Source organism: Gouania willdenowi, chromosome 17 (genome assembly GCF_900634775.1).
Source record: "Gouania willdenowi chromosome 17, fGouWil2.1, whole genome shotgun sequence".
NCBI lineage: Eukaryota > Metazoa > Chordata > Actinopteri > Blenniiformes > Gobiesocidae > Gouania > Gouania willdenowi.
Genome location: NC_041060.1, coordinates 34290817 through 34296816, shown reverse-complemented (window position 1 = coordinate 34296816; position 6000 = coordinate 34290817).

Genomic DNA, 6000 nt, shown 5'->3' with positions numbered 1-6000 from the left:
AGAATTAATTTGAAATAAAATTATCTAGATTTATATCGTATATCACCATTTTGAGAAAATATATTGAGATACGAGTTTTGGTTTATATCGCCCAGCCCTAGTAGGAATTTTTACAGCATTTCAATCATCTCTTCTGCTTCTCAACGAAGGTAGTTGCACTCTCTGTTTCTCTCTCCCTCCGCCCTTATCTCTCCCTGCTGCTGCTTTGTCTGATCCTGTGAGCCTAACAAGAGCCTCTCTCTGCGACTCATCCAGAACTGGAATAAAGGAATTAGTTAGTTGGTCTCTCAGTGCTATTGACCAGATTTTTTCGACCAAAAGAATCGGGGGTGGTGAACCCGTCCAAGCGGGACGTTTGCGGCTGGATATGCACTTCAACCGTGGAACAAGTGGCGAGTTGTGTGTCTTTCCACGGAAGACGTGGAGGACATCTTCATGACTGGAATAATGATAGAAGGCATGCTGCTGAACGGAGCTAGTGGCTTCCTAATCTATCGAAAAGTCCGTACTACGCTGGCAACTGTTTTGGAAAATCTGCCAGCGATTTCTGAAGGATGTAGCAAGGCTCTGAACACTCAGACTCATGTGTTGAACAATATCAGAAGCAAGCAAGAACTGCTTATGGATCGTCTATGCATTAATGATAACAACTTGGAGAAGTTGGACACCTGGCTTGGAAGTAGTTAGGCCACTCATTGGATTACCAGGCATGGCCATACCCGTCAAGTATTCCATTTTGGGCGGGAAACTCACGTGTTTTACCCCTCTTTCCCGCCATCTTCCCGTATTAGTATTTTCACGTAAATATCCCATATTTTAATGTAACAATATTTAAAAGATGCCTTACTAAACTGAACGCCGTCACTAGCCTCACGAGAACTGCCACCTGAAATGGCCTGAGTGGCAGTTCTCGCAAGATTAGTGCCAACAGCGGCAACAAACTCCGGAAACAACTCAGAACAAAGATGATGAATGAAGACGTTCTGGCGAAAAAAACAAAGAACTGGTGTAAATGACAGAGAGTTTATCTTCCTAAAGACCATCAGGATGTGACACAGTTACACGTTTTGTAAGATTCGTTACTGAGATTTTAGCGTCTACCACAGCGGAAGGAACCACGTAAGTCACCATAAAAAATCAGCCAATCACAAGCGCCACAAATATACACCGCTTTAAAAAAAAGTTTTAAAAGATGTAAAGTCTGCAACAAATGTGTCTAATAAGTCATTAGTGAATACCAGAGAACCATGAGTGAGCATGAGAAATGAAAAGAAAATATATAATGTAAATAAAATGTTAATGTCTAACTTAAAGACAAGCAACGTGAAATTAACAGTAAATATCCAATGTGTTGACTTGTTTATGAACTGTAAGTATATTAAATAAACACATGTGCTTCATAAACACATTTATGTTTTTATTTAGGAATTAGAGCTGGGCAATATATCGAGATTCAAGATGTATCGAGTTTTTTATTTTGGCGATATAGAAAAATACAATATTTCCTATATACATATATATTATAGCTTATTATGTATCAAAATACTAGTTTTAGGAGTTGCTGGTTTTACTTCTCAGAACAACATGTAAAGCTCAGTTAGATGATTAATGAGTGTCGCATATTGATCAGCTGTTTGTTAGTAAATGTACGTGTGTATCTCTGCGGCGTAACCAGCACCGTACGAGCGCCATGATGCACAGGGCTGAGCACATGTGAAGCCACCCACAGCTGGAATTCCCTCATGTTAAGGCAACCGAGGTGGATGACGAGGATGGCCAAAGCCATCAACCTGAATAATAGAAGACATAATCTGAACTAAACAGATTGGCCCGGTCAAAGCAGCACAAGGCATGCCCTGAACACAGGGACAGTCCGAGGAACACTGCTTGCTGAGGACAACATGCTCTTTTCCACGTTTATCACAAATCCCAGATCGGATAGGTGACGCAAGAGAATGCTCGTGTGTGTTCTGGCCTCTGATTTCAATTGTGCCAAAAGTAGCCAATCGTCCAGATAGATGGCCAAGCAAATGCTCTGCCTCCTTAGCGGGGCTATCCTGGCTTCTGTGCATTGCACGAGGCTTAATGAGAGGCCAAAGGGGAGCACACAGTAGTCATAGCATAGTCCCCGGTAAGCAAACCTCAGGTACTTCCTGTTAGGGGGATATATTCGAACGTGAAAATATGCATCCTCAGGTCGACAGACGTGAACCAATCGCCCTGTTGGACCAGGAGCAGAAGGGAGGCGTGTATTTCCTGAGAAACCTGTTCAGAGCCCGCAAATCCAGAATAGGGCAAATGCCGATCCCCCCTCGTTTGGAAACCAGAAATACCTGGAGTAGAACCCGCTCTGGGACAGCACGGGGGGGACGATTGAGACTGCTCCTCTGCTCAGCAGAGCTGTAATACACAGACCGAGTCTGCCTGGGCCTGAGAGTGTATTATGCTGACAAACCAGGTAGGGACAGCCACAAACTGAAGTCTATAACTCCTTAATATCGTCCGCAACACCCATGGTGGTGCTGCGATTGCTGCCCATCTCTCTTTCTTCAGGGAGAAAGCGGTCAAGTGCTCTGGTCCATTCTCCCTGGGAGGCACAAACCATGGTACGGTGGTGCCCTCTCCCGGATGCAGATCGTGGTCTAAGGCTACAGCTTTGGCGTGATGGCACATCCTCGAGGCAACGGACTGCACACCATCAGAGGGCACAACCGCGAGGCGGTGGCAGCCTCTGTTGGTGGCAGTTGTTATGGCAATTATTATATTCATCATCATATCGTCAAATGTATGTTCATGTGTACAATTTGTCATGTTTTAATACATGATGACTCCATTACTCTTTACACTTTTGAACAGCTGAATCATGATTAAACAGTACAGATCGTACTCAGTGCAGCACAGAGTCTCTGCCAAGGCCAGAGTCTCTGCTCACATGCAGATATACACGTACGCATACACTTATCAAGGACAGACAAGGACTGGCACCCGAACCTTCCTCATAACATCTTCATCATCCTCACATGTTTCCACTGACTCCCTCCTCCTCCTCCTGAGGGTGGAACTCTTCTTTTATCTGTATAAAACCTTAAGCTGAAACTGTTAGGGGGAGCGGCTCTGCCTTCGGACGTCCGGCCAGGACGGTCACTTCTTTTTGTTCCATCTTTGTCTTTTTTTTTACTTAGCTTATAATAAATCTTTTTTATAAAACCATCAATGCTCCGACTGGACTCCATCATTCAACCAGAGCAATAAATCATGTCTCCAAATGAGGTCAACCGCAAATCTTGCCGTAACACAGTCTACCAAACAGCAGAGGACCCATCCGTGGCACGGGGAAGCCCTCTGCCGGCAGAGCAAAGCCATACCCCCAGGGACGAGCGTGCAGTACCACTTATCCCCGGGGACAGTGTGGCAACGGGAGCACTGCAGTTTCCAACACGGAGGGGGCCGAGGCCTCCCGCCAGTGGAAACAGCAGGCACCGTCACCATGCTGCTTATATTGGCAGATTTTGCTTTCACATTTTGCACCCCTGGCTTTTGGCTGGGGTGCTGGAGCAATGTACACCACTTTTATTTGAACAAGTGTGTAAATGCAAGCTTGTGGGCATGAAAAAAGGGGCAACAGCCGAACTACCCGTGAAAGCGTAACAGGTGGAGCTGGTGAACAAGGAACATCCAGCTGTAACACCAGGGGGGGAGAAAGCGGTCAGGCCGTCGTTTTCTTCCACCTTGTCTGCATATACTGAGCAGGCTGTGCCAGCGCAGCTGCGGACGAGGCTGGGGGTTGTCCGGCCCAACCCGGGCGGGCCTTGTTGAGGCTGAGGCGATGCGGGTCCCGGAGAGGCCTCCTTTGTGCAAATGGAGACGTGATCGGGGGCTTCCGTGGAAAACAGAGGCGGAGAGCTTCGCGTCCCTCTTTTTGGCTTCACAGCGCCGCTGCATGAAAACTAGCACAGAGCCAAATATCCCCTCCGGGACTACCGGAGCATCAAGGATGTGGCTTTTTTCGGGGTCAGAAAGTCTACCGAGGTTGAGCCAATGCGCTCATTCCTGAAGCATCATGTTGCCCATCACTTTTCCCATGGCCTGCACAGAGCAGCACTGGGTGTGGAGACACACATCGGCTACGGTCAATATCTCCTCCATTGTCGTTGGGTCCTGGGACTGAGCAAAATCCTCACACAGTTCTACTTGGTAAGCCATGAGGAGGGAGAGGACATTCAGAGATCTCACCGAGAGTGCAGCTGCGGTGTATGTCCTGCCAGACAAGTACAACTGGAGAGCATTGGTCTCCGTGGAGACAGTGCAGGCTGGCGTGGTAACAGGTGAGCCGCAACCAGTGGCTCCACCGGCGGCATTCTGAGCAGTCCGAGGCTCTCCATTGCCTCGAAGTCGAGGGTGGAGGCACCTGCCACAGGAGACTTCCCACTGAAAGGGCAGTCCTTCCATGGACGTGCCACTCCCACCAACAGCTCTGGGAAAATGGGAAGAACTTGTCTCGATGTGCCCTTGGAGGTGGGTAGCTTATTGCCTTCATAGTGGGACCTTGTGGCTTCCCTAACAACGGTGGGCCATGGGATGGCGAGGCGCGCCGCAGCGTGCCTGCACACTTCCACAGTGTCCAAGCTTGGGAGAGGGGAGACATGTGTGGAAACCTCCTCCTCCTCCTGAGAGGCAACAAAGGCAGCAACCAGTGCGCCCAGAGACTGGGAGAGAAAAAAGTCCCTCCCCTCACCCAACTGGAGAGGGTCAGACGAGTCCCCGTCCTCTTCCCTGCAGTCTATGACAAGGACATCTTCCTCTTGAGAGTAGTCCAGGTCGAGCTGGAAGCCCCAGCTGGAGCCATAAGCAGCAGCAGAGTCCATGAGGGTCATGCCCTCTTCACTCGCTGCGGCAGGGATGCCGTGAGGACGAAAAAAGGGGTCCTGTGTGGACATCAGACGCGCCAGCCTTCGATGGAGGCTGCGTGCATTGAACGTTTCGCAGCGCTGACACGAGCTGGGGGATTCAACCGCCAGCCGGGCATGTTACAGGCCTAGACAGTCGGATCTGACGGTGTGCTTGTCTCTGGCTGAGATTTTGTTCCAGCACTGAGGCGAGCCTGAAAGCATCCCGTTTCCTCTTTGAGAGGAGCCTTGGCCTCCATGGCCGTGCTTGACACAGGCAGGAGAGCAGGTGCTGGCACGTCGGAGACGTCAAGGACTTCGTATGGTCCAAGACAGCAGCTGGCTCGCTGGTATCTGGAGGCTCGGATACCGGTGGTATGGAGCTCGTCCGGGTCGTTCACTGCCGTGAGCGCTCGGGAGAAGGACCGACGTGCCGAAGAGGGCAGGGCAGAGCTGCAGAGGGACCAAAGCTGGTGTGCTGAGGTCGTGGAGCTCTGAACCTGGCACGGTGCAGAGCTCGGAGGGGGGCGGTCACCAGAGTGAGAGAGCCACTCAGGGCCAAAGTGTGCCGGAGCGACAGCATCGGAGGAGAGCCAACATCCAGAGCTGGGGCTCTGAGGTTCACTTAACTGTGAACGGAGCAGCACTTAATCGAGCAGAGCAAGGTAAGCACAGGCTTCTTTCTTGACCTGGTGTGGTCTTTTAGCAAGCTCAATTCTATCAGTGTCCGTCGACTGGAAGCCGAAGATCCGCCTGTGGACAGTTAAGCTGATAGAACGTGAGATGCGCATGAGAGAGAGAAGAGGTGTTTGAATGACGAATTGCACATCCGCCCTCCCTTTTTTTAGAGGGTGGGAGTGTCCCTGGCAGATGGACAGGTTCTACCAGCCAATCAGAGCTTGGCGGATTGAAAAAGAGCTTCTGAGGGCTGCAGGAAGTGTGCATCCCATAGTGAGACATCTCACAAAATATTATGAAATAGAACAGAAAAATTCCCATAATTTCAAATCCAAAACTTGACAGGTATGCCTATGAGCCTTGGTTCAATTCTCAAGTCTCCCTCATGTCTTCTGCACCATTTCCTCAGCTGTCACCTCATTGTCCTTGTGCGTTT